This window comes from Sapajus apella, unplaced genomic scaffold, assembly GCF_009761245.1.
Source record: "Sapajus apella isolate SASKATOON/1434 unplaced genomic scaffold, GSC_monkey_1.0 scaffold69, whole genome shotgun sequence".
NCBI classification, from domain to species: domain Eukaryota; kingdom Metazoa; phylum Chordata; class Mammalia; order Primates; family Cebidae; genus Sapajus; species Sapajus apella.
Genome location: NW_022437009.1, coordinates 7,081,089 through 7,097,673, shown reverse-complemented (window position 1 = coordinate 7,097,673; position 16,585 = coordinate 7,081,089).

Here is a 16,585-nt window from a genome sequence, read left to right as displayed (position 1 = left end):
CACCATGTTGACCAGGATGGTCTCGATCTCTTGACCTCGTGATCCACCCGCCTCGGCCTCCCAAAGTGCTGGGATTACAGGCTTGAGCCACCGCGCCCGGCTGTTGCTGTTGTTTTAACAGTTATTCAAATCAGATTGGTTTGTATGTGTACACAGACTGTACATAAACATTCAGAGCAGTTTTATTTGTCATAAACAAAAACTGGAAATGACTCAAATGTCCATCAATAATGCATTGATAGACAACTTGAGGTACATCCATACCATGGAAATACAAAAGAATGAAATGAATCAACGATTGATACACATAACAATGTAGACAGACCTCAAAAAAAGTATATTGTGTGGAAGAAGCCATGAAAAAAAAGTACATGGTGTACTATTTTATTTATATACAAGTCTAGTGGCTGGGTGCAGTGGCTCACACCTGTGATCTCAGCACTTTGGGAGGCCGAGGCGGGAGGATCATGAGGTCAGGAGTTCAAGACCAGCCTGACCAACACAGTGAAACCCCGTCTCTACTAAAAATACAGAAAATTAGCTGGGCGTGGTGGCGCGTGCCTGTAATCCCAGCTACTTGGGAGCCCGAGGCAGGAGAATCACTTGAACCCGAGAGGCAGAGGTTTGCAGTGAGCCGAGATCACACCACTGCACTCCAGCCTGGCGACAGAGAGAGATTCCATCTCAAAAACAACAAAACAAAAGTTTAATGTGTAAACTAATCTATAGTGACATAAGGCAGGTCAGCGGTTGCCGCAGAGAGGGAGACAGGGTTGGTGGGTAGGGGAGTGAGGGACGGATTACAGAGGAGCATGAGGAATGATGGGTGATGGATAGCCCTTTTTTTTTTTTTTTTTTTTTTTTTTTTGAGACGGAGTTTCGCTCTTGTTACCCAGGCTGGAGTGCAATGGCGCGATCTCGGCTCACCGCAACCTCCGCCTCCTGGATTAAAGTGATTCTCCTGCCTCAGCTAGGATTACAGGCGCACGCTACCATGCCTGGCTAATTTTTGTATTTTTAGTAGAGACTGGGTTTTACCATGTTGGTCAGGCTGGTCTCCAACTCCTGACCTCGTCATCACCCACCTCGGCCTCCCAAAGTGCTGGGATTACAGGTGTGAGCCGCCGTGGCAGCGGATAGTGCATTTTTAATCTTGACTGTAGTTATGTTTTCACAGGTATATACATATGTTGAAACTCACCAAGTTGAACACTTTAAATATAGGCAGTTTATAGCATGTCAATCATACTTCAATAAAGCTGAAATTAAAGAAAAAGAAAATGTGTGAAAGGGAATACAGGAAATTATAAGCAGTAACCTTTGAAGTTAGGACTGAAAAAGCATGACTCAGTTTTCTTTTTTTGTGCTGTTTAAATCTTGTTACAGAAAATGATAAGCTGGGTGTGGTGGCTCACGCCTGTAATCCCAGTACTTTGGGAGACCAAAGTGGACAGATTACTTGAGGTCAGGAGTTTGAGACCATCCTGGCTAACATGGCAAAACCCTGTCTCTACTAAAAATACAAAAATTAGCTGGGCGTTATGGTGCACACCTGTAGTCCCAGCTACTCAAGAGGCTAAAGAAGGAGAATTGCTTGAACCCGGGAGGTAGAGGGTGCAGTGAGCCGAGATGGTGCCACTGCACTTCAGCCTGGGCAACCAAGCAAGACTCCATCTCAAAAAAGAGAAAAGAAATCTGGTCTTTGTTCGTTTTCAACAACATGTGCTTAGTTTAGAACATGCAAGGCACTAGAATGGAAATGAACTGTTGTCTTCCTAGCAATTGTCACTGTAATCATCATCATCATAGTTAACCTGTACAAGGCACTCAGAGGTCTTTAGATGGAGTATATTGTTTGTTTAATCCTAACAGTCATGTACACTATTATTATTATTATTTTTGAGACGGAGTTTTGCTCTTGTTCCCCAGGCTGGAGTGCAATGGCGCAATCTCAGCTCACCGCAACCTCCGCCTCCTGGGCTCAAGCGATTCTCCTGCCTCAGCCTCCCAAGTAGCTGGGATTATAGGCATGCAGCACCACACCCAGCTAATTTTGTATTTTTAGTAGAGGTGGGGTTTCTCTATGTTGGTCAGGCTGGTCTTGAACTCCTAACTTCAGGTGATCCACCCTCCTCGGCCTCCTAAAGTGCTGGGATTACAGGCATGAGCCACCCTGCCCTGAAGAAATTGAGGCAAAGAGAATTTAAGCATTTTACCTTAAATTACAGAGCTAATAAGTGATAGAGCTGGGATTTTATACTAGGCTCTTCCAGAACCAGTTTACTTAACCATCACTTTATACTGCCTCTCTAGGGTATTGAAATGAAAAAGACAGAGGCCCTGCTGCTGAGGCACTCATGGTCTGGTGGGGAGATGAGTACCAAAACACATTGACCCTACCACAAGATGTGATCAAAGTACCAGGAAAGGATCAAAGAGGCCAGGTGCTGTGGCTCACACTTACAATCCTGGCACTTTGGGAGGCTGAGGTGGATGGATCGCTTGAGCCCTGGAGTTTGAGACCAGCCTGGGCAACATACTGAACATATGGAAACCCTGTCTCTACAAAAAAAAAAAAAAAATTAGCTGGGCATGGTGGTGTGCATCTGTAGTCCCAGCTACTCAGGAGGCTGAGGTGGGAGTGTCTTCTGAGCCTGGGGAGGTTGAAGCTGCAGTGAGCCTGATCATGCTAATGTACTTCAGCCTCGGCAACACAGTGAGACTTCATCTGAAAAAAGAAAAAAGAAAGGACCAAGGAAGGCCCCCTAGCTCTGCCTGGGAAAACAGAGAAAGTAGCATTTGGGCTGGACCTTGCTGGATAGGTGAGACTGCCGCTTAGAGAAGGGGGAAAGGATATAGCAGGCAAAGGGAACTGCATGTACAAAGGGCGCTGGAGAATGGAACGTGAAAGCATGTCAGATTTTGGAGAAAAGCAAATCATGTGAAGAGAGAATAGGGTGGTACAGTGGGAGGTGAGGATGGAGCCAGATTGTGAGAGGCCTTGATGGCTGTTCACGAGCCATGGACAGTGCGTGAGCAGAATGACAGGGTCAGAGCTGTGGTGAGGATGCTGGTGTGATTCCACCTCATCAACTTAACATGGAGAACCTGAGACTTTCACCACAAGTCCAAAGAGACCCTGAGCTCAAACTGGTTATGACTTTGAAAGAAGAGGAGTTACAGGGGAGGGATAGAATTAGGAGAAATACCTAATGTAGATGACGGGGTGATGGATGCAGCAAACCATCATGGTACGCGTATACCTATGTAACAAACCTGCATGTTCTGCACATGTACCCCAGAACTTAAAGTATAAGAAAATAAAATAAAAAATAATCATCAACTGAAAAAAAAAAAAAGAAAGAAGAGGAGTTATTGCTCTGTTTATTGTTTATTTGCTTTTGCTTAGGGAAGTCAACCTTGGGCTATTGGTTTTAGAAAGGGCAGGAAGAGGCTCCAGCAAAATGCTTGCTATTTTCTTCTAAAATAGAAACACCAGGCATGCTTCCCTCTTCATTGTTCTCACAACCTACGTAAGGAAAGTTATTCTATTTGGATGCTTTCAGTTTCAACTAACAGAAAAATAGACTTGAATAAAGAATTTATCACCTCATTATTCTGGAAAGTCCAGAGGCAGCTAACTTTATATAAGACTTGATATAGCTCCAAAACAATGTCTTTCTTTCTTCTCTGCTATCTTCATACTAAAACTGACCTCCCTTGGAGTCCCAAGATGGGCTACCTACCTGTCTTCTCTTTATACTCAGCAAGAAAGATGGCATTTTTGTCCCAGTGTTTCCACCAGTCCTGAGAATCACCCTGATTACAACAGTTTTGGCCATATGCACCAATCATAATGGCAGTGGATTAAAATGCAATGTCACCTTTGCCTTTGGGGATTTCTTGCCTGACCCCTGAAGTAAGGGAAAGAATCAACCTTTCCAGGATTCTTGATGTCCAAATGTAAAACAGGACTCCTGGGAAAGTGGAAAGGGCTCAACCAACAACCATCTTCTACAGTCATAACAAAAATTCAGAGGACTCACCAAAAGCCTTGATTTTCACATAATCTTACTGTTTTTAGTAGCCCTGAAAACTTCACACTCAAAGCGTCTGTTTAATCCATTGATTGTCAGAACCTTCAGAGATTCTGATTTCATTGGCCTAGATAGAAGCATTTTGCTTTGAGCTCACCAGGTGATTCTAATGGGCAGACAGAGCTGAGAACCACTACATTAATCTTTCATGACTGCCACTACTGCAGTCATATGCTTAGTTTTATGTACAGCTGAAGTATGTTGAAACTAAACAAATAAGAATGATATAGTCAATCATATAATACAAATAATAGTAACTCTTATTGAGAATTGTATGTTTCAAGCACATTGTGAGATGTTTTGCATACATTGTCTCATTTCATAATAAAGAGAATATTATTTCTTCTTACAGATGAAAAAAACTGAAGCCCAGAGAACTTAGTTGTCCAAGATCACGCATCTAGTACGTGGCTAAGACAGAACTTCAACCCACATATACCTGACTTCAAAACTCCATGCACTTGACCCCTGTTGTGTATTGTTTGCTCCAGAACCATGACTACAAGAAATCTCTTTTAGAATTCAACATTTCCCAATGCTCTTTAGTCCCTGACACATCCGTGTATTTGTCAGGGCCTGGCAGGCCACATTTAGGTGGGGCTTTTTTTAACTGCCTCTTAGTGCCTCCTGCACCATCTTCCATGTTTTATATACACTGTATTGCACACACTCAGATTACCTTTAGTATATAGCCACAGGTATAAAATAGGGTGTGATAAATGTGCTTATAGATTACATATTGTGCACTTTAGAGTTTATATATACACTTATATTTTACACACATATAAAAATGGTGAATATAATGCAGGGAAGAGAATACTGACTCAGAGTTCCATATTTGCCTAGCACTGTGATCTTACGTGCAAATTTGTTGAATTTCCTTTTAATCATCTGTAAAACAGGGAGACAATGCGTGCTTTTCCTAATTGCACTATTATCTGAGGATCAAATGAGATCCCACACCTCGCAAGGAGTCTTGCTTGTCCATTCTTTTGCCAGCTAATGAGCTGTACCTATGAACTCTTGTAAATATATGTGTAAAAACTGGTATCACCTTTTACAGAGTAATATTGCACCTTTGCGTATCTTTGTTTGTTAGCCATAAACTCTCCCTCCCCTGTTTCTCACCTACTGATGAATTTCTGGAATTCTGTGTAATAAGCATGGGTCAGAGGTTGTAAATTTAATAAAAAACAGAGGAAAAGACTAAGGAAAGGGAGTGAGAGAAATATTTGTACAATCGACATAGTAGCATGTTTTGTTCTTAACTACCAAACAAGTCATTGCTGGCTAGGTTTATACACTATTGGTGGAAGCGTAAATTGCTAAAAATTTTGGAGAGGGGCTGGGTGACGTGGCTTATGCCTGTAATTCCACCACTTTGAGAGGCTGAGGTGGGAGGATCACTTAAAGCCAGACGTTCAAGACCAGCCTGGGCAACAAAGCAAGACCAGCAAAACTCTACTAAAAATTAAAAAAAAAAAAAAATAGCAAGATTCTACTAAAAATTAAAAAAAAAATTATGCAAGTGTAGTGGGATGCACCTGTAGTCTCAGGCCTGTAGTCCCAGCTACTCGGGAAGCTGAGGTGGGAGAATCACTTGAACCCTGGAGGTTGGGGCTACAATGAGCTATGATCATGCCACTGCGCTCCAGCCTAGGTGGCAGGGCGAGACCCTATCTCAAAAAAAAAAAAAAAAATTAAGAGCTAGTTATCAAATTGAAGATCAACATATAACTCCTACTTTGTATTAGATAATAAAAAAACAAAAAATTAAGCTCACACGTATACCAAGATTCACACAGAAAAGGTACAAAAATGTAAACAACAACAAAGGTTAAATTAACCATGGCTATCCTTGTGGGTGGAGTGTCTGGGAGGGCAAGTTTCACTTTTTATTTAATATTCTTCTGTGTAGTTTGTTTATAAGCATTTATTATTATTTTTTCTTTTTTCCTATGGCATTCAGTAATAGCATTTATTATTTTCTGCAAAAATGATATAAGCCCAGGGCAGAGAATAGCTAGATATGCAGACATCAGCTGTGCTCCTCTGTCCTTCATCCTTGGCTCCTCTCTGCAAGGACAGTTTAATGTCCCGGGAGGGTGCTGACCCCTGCCTGCCTGGCTGTTCTTGTTCTGTTTTGCAGTTCATTACCAGCTGCTTAAGCAGCAGTTTCCCAGTGGCCGGTCAGCTGGAACTGCTTCAGGAGGACAAACAGGAGGGATGCAGCTACCGGTGTAGACTGCCCTGTTAGCCTCATTGACAGGAAAAAAATTTAAACCTTAAAATGTCGAGGAACATTCATGCTATTGACAACTCCCTCATGCCTCTGCCTAGATCGGGCAGTGAACTGGATTTGGGTTGCTCTGGAGGAATCCTTGCAGTTGCGTGTAACAAACTTCCAGCTCCACATCCTAGCAGCTTGCCCCCAACACTTGGTTAGGGCTTACATTCCACAGGCTAAATCCCATGGCAATCCTGATCCCCCTATGTCAAACTAAAGCTTTCTCCATGGTAAGATAAAATGTCTTACCATTCCTGCAGCCAGCCTTCTCTTATGCAGGATACCTGAAGGAGCTCATGATAAAGGGAAATTCCTCATAAAAGAGTCAAGGTAAGAAGTGCAGCTATGGAGTCAGGTAGATGGATATCGTATCTCTGCTCTGATACTTCCTAGTCATGTGGCTTTAGGCAAATAACTTCACCTCTCTGAGCCTAAGTTTTCTCATGGGTAAAATAGGGAAAATAAGGCCGGGCGCTGTGGCTCACACCTGTAATCCCAGCACTTTGGGAGGCCGAGGCAGACAGATCACCAGGTCAGGAGTTCCAGACCAGCCCTACCAAAATGGTGAAACCGTATCTCTACTAAAAATGCAAAAAATTAGCCAGCTGTGGTGGCAGGCACCTGTAATCCCAGCTATTAGGGAGGCTGAGGCAGGAGAATCGCTTGAATTTGGGAAGCAGAGGTTGCAGGGAGCTGAGACCACGCCACTGCGCTCCAGCCTGGGTGACAGAGTGAGATTCCATCTCAAAAAAAAAAAAGGCCAGGCGCGGTGGCTCACGCCTGTAATCCCAGCACTTTGGGAGGCCGAGGTGGGTGGATCACGAGGTCAAGAGATTGGGACCATCCTGGTCAACATGGTGAAACCCTGTCTCTACTAAAAATACAAAACATTAGCTGGGCATGGTGGCGCGTGCCTGTAATCCCAGCTACTCAGGAGGCTGAGGCAGGAGAATTGCCTGAACCCAGGAGACGGAGGTTGCCGTGAACCGAGATCGCGCCATTGCACTCCAGCCTGGGTAACAAGAGCGAAACTCCGTCTCAAAAAAAAAAAAAAGAAAGAAAGAAATAGGGAAAATAAACATACCACCTGCCTCATAGGGTTGGACATAGAGGAATATAAGTGCTGTATTTATTTATGCATTGAGTCTCATTTCCTATCACTCCCACAATGGCAGTGGTTTAAGAGTTTGGGCTCTGGAATCAGATTGTCTAGGTTCAAATCCTACCTCTATTAGTTATTATGAGTATGATTTGGGGCAAACCTCTTTGGGCCTCAGTTTTTTCATCAGTAAAATGAATATTCTCATCTCCTAGGAATCTTATGAAGATTAAATGAGTTAGTGCATATAAAACAGTAAAGTGTCTGGAACACAAGCAATCAGGAAATGAGGCTGTTATAATTTGCTACTATTGAAAAAATAACATGGTCCGGGTATGGTGGCTCATGCCTGTAATTCCAACACTTTGGGAGGTTGAGGCTGGGGATCACAAGGTCAGGAGTTTGAGACCAGCCTGGCTAAAATGGTGAAACTCCATCTCTATTGGTATAAAATAGGGTGTGATAAATGTTCTTACGGATTACATATTGTGCACTTTAGAGTTTATATACACACTTACATTTTACACACATCTAAAAATGGTGAATATAATGCAGGGAAGAGAATATTGACTCAGAGTTCCATATTTGACTAGCACTGTGATCTTACAGGCAAATTCGTTTAATTTCCTTTTAATCATCTGTAAAATGGGGAGACAATGCATACTAGAAATACAAAAATTAGCCAGGCATGGTGGTGGGTGCCTGTAATCCCCGCGATTCAGGAGGCTGAGGCAGGAGAATAGTTTTAACCCAGGAGGCGGAGGTTGCAGTGAGCCAAGATTGAACCATTGCACTCCAGCCAGGGCAACAGGGCGAGACTTCGTATCAAAAAAGAAAAGAAAAAAAAAAAAAAAAGCATTGTCTCCTATCAGAATATGAAATTTGTAAAACCATCTTCCAAATCCCTCCCTGTCCACTCCCCAAAGACTCAGAAGTGAGCCGCTGGCTCCAGTCTTAAATCTAGTGCTGTCTTCCTGTGCTGTATGATGTTCCTCTCTTCATCCCCTTCCTCCTCATTCTTCCAGCTTCTCTTTCTCTCCCTGCCCAGGCCTCTCATTAGTCCAATTAATAAACTGCTGCTGTCATTTCAGTTCAGCTCCATGATCAGGGTCCCTTGGGGATAGGCATTATTCTGGGAAAGTGAGACGTTGGGGGAGCTGCAGGGACATCCTTATTTCCACAGCGGAGTGGAACTGAGAACCACGGTTGGCAGCAGATGAACCTCCCTGGGCCCAGGTTGCCTGGGGCATCATCAGGATAATCAGTGAGACCTTCATTATATATAGAGAGAGTCTGGCTGTTTGGCACAGGAAGGTTCTGGCTTGGAGATAATGACCAGCCTGAGGCCTCTGGCCTTCTGTGCCCTGGCCTTTAGCTCCCCCTTGGGCATATACACAGAGGCATTCATGCAGGCACGCACGCAAGTTCCCTGGGCTTTCAGTCAGCTCAAGGGTTTGTGGGTACATTCCCAGCCTGGAAAGCTGGTGAACAGAGGGAGGCTGGAGGGCCCAGAAACGCATGACTGCCCCTGCTGATTGCTGAGAATAATCAAACTCTGAGGTTCCCAAGAGACCATTAAACCAACACAAGTGTCTCATCCAGAGTGAGAGCAAGGTTTCCTCCCAAGCTTGAAAGGATAAAGGGGCAGGTCTGGGGAGTAGCCCAGCTAGCTGAAAACACAAAAATGGGACTCGCCGCAGGTTAGCTCAGAAGATCATGCATTCCCAGGACGGGTTGGTTTGCTGGGTATGGGATGGAGGTCAGCATTTTCAATCCCCTCCTCCCCACACCTTCAGGATATGAAACAAGTTTGTGCTGAGGATGGGGACTGGGGTGGGAACATGAGGGGCATGATTTGATTTTTCAACCAGTTACATTGTATTTACCTCTTCAGGCATGTATTTGGAAGACAGGGGGTCATACCACACTAATTCTCCTGACATCTGACTCCTACCTGCTGCACTGTCCACACTCCTATTCACCACCTAGAATTATGAGCTTCTGTGCTGGCCTCAGCCCAAAGAGAATGTAGAAAAAGGCACATTCTTTCAGTGTTTTGCCCCTTAATTCCTCATAACCACAAAAACACCTGTGTTACATAGATAGACTTTACCGTAGGTCTCAAAGTGTGGTTTTCAAGTATAATCCATGGACCAGCCACTTCAGCATCACCTGGGAAGTTGTAAGAAATGCAAATTCTCAGGTCCCACTCTAGACTTACTGAATCAGAAAATCTGGGGGCCAGTCCAACAATCTGTAGGTTAACAAGCCCTCCCAGTGATTCTTTTTTATTTATTTATTTTTTTTGAAACAGCCCGGCTCTATTGCCCAGACTGGAGTGCAGTGGCGCGATCTTGGCTCATTGCAACCTCTGCCTCCTGGGTTCAAGTGATTCTCTTGCCTCAGCCTCCTGAGTAGCTGGGACTACAGGCATGCACCACCACACCTGTCTAATTTTCTGTATTTTAGTAGAGACAGAGTTTCATCATGTTGCCAGGGCTGGTCTTGAACTCCTCAGCTCAAGTGATCTACACACTTCAACCTCCCAAAGTACTGGGATTACAGGTGTGAGCCATTGCCCCCGGCACAAGCCCTCCAAATGATTCTGATACTTGATGAAGTTTAAGAACTTACTGCTGTATGTTTAAGGGTTACTTGAAAAAAACTTACAATGTAAGGAAGGAGACTTAAAACGGATTTTTCTTTTCTTTTTTTTTTTTTTTGAGATGGAATTTCACTCTTGTTGCTCAGGCTGGAGTGCAATGGCACAATCTTGGCTCATTGCAATCTTTGCCACCTGAGTTCAAGAGATTCTCCTGCCTCGCTCTCCCAAGTAGCTGGGATTACAGGCATGGGCCACCACATCCTGCTAATTTTTTGTATTTAGTAGAGACGGGGTTTCACCATGTTGGTCATGCAGGTCTCAAACTCCTGATCTCAAGTTATCTACCCTTCTCAGCCTCCTAAAGTACTGGGATTATAGGCAGAACCATGGCACCTGGCCAAAACTGAATTGCAAATAGGACTGTTTAAAAGCCTACAGGAGCCGGGCGCGGTGGCTCAAGCCTGTAATCCCAGCACTTTGGGAGGCCGAGGCGGGTGGATCACGAGGTCAAGAGATCGAGACCATCCTGGTCAACATGGTGAAACCCCGTCTTTACTAAAAATACAAAAAATTAGCTGGGCATGGTGGTGCGTGCCTGTAATCCCAGCTACTCAGGAGGCTGAGGCAGGAGAATTGCCTGAACCCAGGAGGTGGAGGTTGCGGTGAGCCGAGATTGCGCCATTGCACTCCAGCCTGGGTAACATGAGTGAAACTCCGTCTCAAAAAAAAAAAAAAAAAAAAAAAGCCTACAGGAACATATAAAGGGTCTTTCATGGGATTTTGCTTCTCTCTCTGGAGGCCCACATGTAGAGGTTGATTTCTTCTTCTACTAAGACAGTAGAAAGCATGTACCCACACCTTCACACATAAACTCATTCCTCATCTTTTCTCCAGAGGTCACAACATTTTTGAATTGGGTATTTGTCATTCCTGTGCATGTTTTCACTACATATTTCCTACCCAGTATTTTCTGCATATTTTGAACTTCGTGTATTTTGGATATATTACACATACCTGTTGGCAGTTTGCTTTTTTCCATTTGCCATTGTTTTTAGATTTATCTGTGATGCTACTACATCTACCTGTTTTCTTTTTTCTTTTCTTTTTTTTGCCCATGCTGGAGTGTAGGGGCACACTCTCAGCTCACTGCAACCTCCACCTCCCAATTTCAAGCAATCCTCCCGCTTCAAGCAATCCTCCCACCTCAGCCTCCCAAGTAGCTGGGATTACAAGTGTGTGCCTCTATACCTGGCTGATTTTTGTATTTTTAGTAGAGACGGGGTTTCACCATGTTGGCCAGGCTGGTGTAGAGCTCCTGACCTCAAGTGATCTGCCCGCTTTGGCCTCCCAAAGTGCTGGGATTACAGGTATGAGCCACCGTACCTGTCCAGGTTGAACATTTTAAATGTTTATTTGATCATTCAGGTTCCTTCTGTAATTTCATGTTTATTTTCTTTATCTATTTTTCCATCGGGTTATATTTTCTCCATTAATTTGAGTTTTAAAAAATATATTCTGAATAGGCATTATACACATTTTCTTTTGATCATAGCTTTTATTTTCAAATTATTTATGGTGTTTCATGGTACTGTGGTATTAATATTTTTCTTTTTTCCTTTTTTTGGGAGATAGGGTCTCACTTTGTTGCCCAGACTGGAGTGCAGTGGTGTGATCACAGCTCCCTGCAGCCTCGACCTCCTGAGGTTCAGGTGATCCTTCCACCTCAGCCTCCTGAGTAGCTGGGACTACACACACAGCCACTAAACCCAGCCAATTTTTTTTTTTTTTTGGTAGAGATGGGGTTTCACCATGTTGCCCAGGCTGGTCTCAAACTCCTGGGCTTAACATATTCTCCTGCCTCAGCCTCCCAAAGTGTTGGGATTACAGGCATGAATCACTGTGCCCAGCCAGTGCTGATGTTTTTAATTTTTCTTTTTCTTTCTTTCTTTTTTTTTCTTTCAGACAGAGTCTTGCTCTGTCACCCAGGCTGGAGTGCAGTGGTATGATCTCAGCTCACTGCAACCTCTACCTCTTGGGTTCAAGCGATTCTCCTGCTTCAGCCTTCTGATTAGCTGGGATTACAGGTGCCCATCGCCATGACTGGCTAATTTTTGTATTTTTTTAGTAGAGACATGGCTTCACCATGTTGGCCAGGCTAGTCTTGAACTCCTGACCTCAGGTGATCCACCTGCCTCGGCCTCCCAGTGTTGAGATTACAGGGGTGAGCCACTGCACCCAGCCTCATTTTAATGTATTCGATTTACCAACATTTCTCATCGAATTGGTGCTCTTTGAATCATCATGTTACAAAATATTTCAGTGTTAGCAAAGACTGAGATGCTGTAACAAAGAGACAGCAAAATACAGTGGCTTAAAGAACAAAGACATTTCATTCTCTCTCACAAAACCATCCCTGGTTGGGCAGTCCAGGTTGCTGAGGTGTCTTTGCTGTACATAAGCATTCTGGGACTCAGGTTCATGCATCTTGTGGGTCTGCCATCCCCTTCGCATATCACCACATTGCATAGCCAAATCACTACCGAATTGAGATTCCAACCGGCAAGAAAGGGAAAGAGACCACAGAAGAAACTTACCTGATGTCTTAAGTCCCAGAGCTGCCAGTGGCACACATTTCTGCTCATGTCTCATTGTGAGAACTTAATTTCATTACCACACTTATCTGCAGAGGAGGCTGGGAAATGTGCCCCATTATAACATGATTATTATAGAAGAATGAAAGAATGGATTTTGTGAACAAGGAATACTCTGTCACATCTTCTCTATCCTTAGGGCATAAAGAAATTCTCAATATTTTTCTTCTAAGTTTTGCTTTTGACATTTGGGTCTTTATTAGGGGTTGGTGTCATTACAGTGTGAATTAGGAGTCTATTTTTATTTGTATGAATAACCAATTGTTCTAGCATATTTGTTGATTAATCTACCCCTTTCTTGTTGCTTTGTTATGTGATCTTTGTCTTATATCCAGTTTATTGGTGTACATGATTCTATTTCTGGACTCTATTCTGTTCTGTTCTGTTTGATTATTTGTCTATCTCTATACCTCTTCCTCATTTTATTTATTTATTTATTTATTTTTTTGAGTTTCTCTCTTTTTTGCCCAGGCTGGAGTTCAATGGCAATATCTTGGCTAACTGCAACCTCCACCTCCTAGGTTCAAGTGATTCTCCTGCCTCAGCCTCCTGAGTAGCTGGGATTACAGGCGAAAGCCATCACGCCTGGCTAATTTTGTGTTTTTGGTAGAGATGGGGTTTCACCATGTTGCCTAGGCTGGTCTCGAACTCCTGACCTCAGGTGATCAGCCCGCCTTGGCCTCCCAAAATGCTGGGATTACAGGTGTGAGCCACCGCACTCTGCCTTGAGTTGACTTTTGTATATGGTGTGAGAAAGGGTTTCACACCGATTTCATTTTTTTCCATATGATTATCTAATGACCCCAGGCCTGCTTGTTAACTAAGGAGTCTATCCTTTCTCAGCTGCTCTGAAGTTCTACCTGTGTTATAAATCGTGTTCTAATCAAGTCCCTTACATGTACCAAAAGTTTATATAACTTTCTCTGTGACAAAATTATACCTTTTAATTACAGTAGCTTCAAAACACATCTTGATACCTGGTAGAGCAAGTTCTTCAACATTTTTAAAACTGAGAGCGTCTTTGTGATTATTTTTACCTTAGAATACTATGCACATTTGGGATTTTTATTGGGATTGCATTAAATCTATCAATCAGCCTGGGAGAACTGACGTCTTTTACTTATTTATGTATTTATTTTTTAGACAGAGTCTCACACTGTCGCCAGGCTGGAGTACATGGGCACCATCTCGGCTCACTGCAACCTCCACTTCCCGGGTTCAAGCGATTCTCCTTTCTCAGCCTCTTGTGTAGCTGGGACTACAGGCGCACGCTATCATGCCCAGCTAATTTTTGTATTTTTAGTAGAGACGGGGTTTCACCATGTTGGCCAGGATGGTCTTGATCTCTTGACCTTGTGATCTGCCTGCCTCAGCCTCCCAAAGTGTTGGGATTACAGGCGTGAGCCACCGTGCTGGCGGTATTTGTTTGTTTTTAATTTATTTTTATTTTTAGAGAAAGAGTCTTGCAAACTTTCTCTCTGACATAATTACACCTTTAAATTACAATAGCTTTAAAACACATCTTGATACTTGGTAGAGCAAGTTCTTCTATATATTTAACCCTGAGAGCCTCTTTGTGATTATTTTCACTTTAGAATACCATGCACATTTGGGATTTTTTTTTTTTTCACCATGTTGGTCAGGCTGGTCTTGAACTCCTGACCTCAGGTGATCTGCCCGCCTTGGCCTCCAAAGTGCTTGGATTACAGGTGTGAGCCACCACACCTGGCCTGCACATTTGAGATTTTTATTGGGATTGCATTAAATCTATAAATCAGCCTGAGAAAACTGACATTTTTAATTTTTTGTTTGTTTTTGATTTATTTTTATTTTTAGAGAAAGAGCCTTGCTGTGTTGCTCAGGCTGGCCTTGAATTCCCGTGCTCAAGCAATCCCTCTGCCTCAGCCTTTCAAGTAATTGATATTATAGGCTCACACCACCACACCTGGCCATCATCTTTATAATAGTGATTTTTTTTTTTGAGACAGAGTGTTGTTCTGTTGCCCACACTGGAGTGCAGTGGCACAATCTCGGCTCCCTGCAACATCTGCCTCTCGGAATTAATTGATTTTCCTGTCTCAGCCTCCAGAGTAGCTGGGAATTCAGACACCCGCCACCCCACCCAGCTAATTTTTGTATTTTTAGTAGAGACAGGGTCTCACCATGTTCACCAGGCTGGTATTGTTCCCCTGACCTCAAGTGATCTACCCACCTCAGCCTCCCAAAGTGCTGGGATCACAGGCATGAGCCACCGTGCCTGGATTATAATATTGATTCTTTCAGTCTGAGAGCATAGTATTTCTCTTTATCTATGTAGATTCTCTTTTATACTTTCCAATAACATTTTATAATGTTCTCTGTATATTGTTTCTCTTGTATTTATTTGTTTGATCTAGGTATCTTTTAGTTTTTATTGCTATTGCATGTGCCATCTTAAAAATATTTTATAATTGCTGATTTATTATTATAAAATTGATTTTAGTATATTGATCTTGTAGTTACATCCTTGTTGAAATTTTTTATTAGTTTAAATAGTTGACTTAAAGATTCTTTTGGATTTTTTCTGCAGAGAATCACATCCTGTGTAAGTAAGGGCAGTTTTGTTTGTTTCCTTATGATTTTATATCTTTAATACCTTTATCTTGTCTTGCACTGGTTAGGACCTCTGGAATAGTGTACAGTAGAAACAATGATAGGCATCATTGTCTTGATCCTAATGTAAAAGGAATATATATGTGTGTATATATATATATATATTTAGATGGAATTTTGCTCTTCTTGCCCAGGCTGGAGCGCAATGGCGTGATCTCGGCTCACCGCAACCTCCAACTCAGGGTTTCATGCAATTCTCTTGCCTCAGCCTCCTGATTAGCTGGGACTACAGGTGTGCGCCACTATGCCTATCTAATTTTTGCATTTTTAGTAGAGACGGGGTTTCACCATGTTGGCCAGGATGGTCTTGATCTCTTGACCTCATGATCCGTCCACCTCGGCCTCCCAAAGTTCTGGGATTACAGGTGTGAGCCATTGTGCCCAGACTGTAAAAGGAATTTTTTTTTTTTTTTGAGATGAAGTTTCACTCTTGTTGCCCAGACTGGAGTGCAATGGTGCAATTTTGGCTCACCACAACCTCTGCCTCCCAGGTTCAAGCGATTCTCATGCCTCAGCCTCCTGAGGAACTGGGATTACGGGCATGCACTACCATGCCCGGCTAATTTTGTATTTTTAGTAGAGACGGGGTTTCTCCATGTTGGTCAGGCTGGCCTCAAACTCCCAATTTCAGGTGATCCGCCCGCCCGCCTCGGCCTCCCAAAGTGCTGGGATTACAGGTGTGAGCCACTGTGCCCAGCAAAAGGAATATTTTAATTTTTATTTATTTGTGTTTTTTAATTTGGAGACGGAGTTTCACTCTTGTTGCCCAGGCTAGAGTACAGCGGCACGATCTTGGCTCACTGCAACCTCTGCCTCCTGTGTTCAAGTGATTCTCCAGCCTCAACCTCCTGAGTAGTTGGGATTACAGGCTCTTGCCACAATGCCCAGCTAATTTTTTGTATTTTTGGTAGAGACGGGGTTTCACCATGTTGGCCAGGCTGGTCTCAAACTCCTGACTCAGGTGATCCACCTGCCTTGGCCTCCCAAAGTGCTGGGGTTATAGGCGTCAGTCACTCACTGCGCCTGGCCAAAGGAATATATACATATATATATATACATATACACACACACATACACATATATAGACACATATATATACATATATGTGCACATATATACATACATATACATATGTGTACGCATATATATACATACACACACACATACACACACACACACATACACACACACACA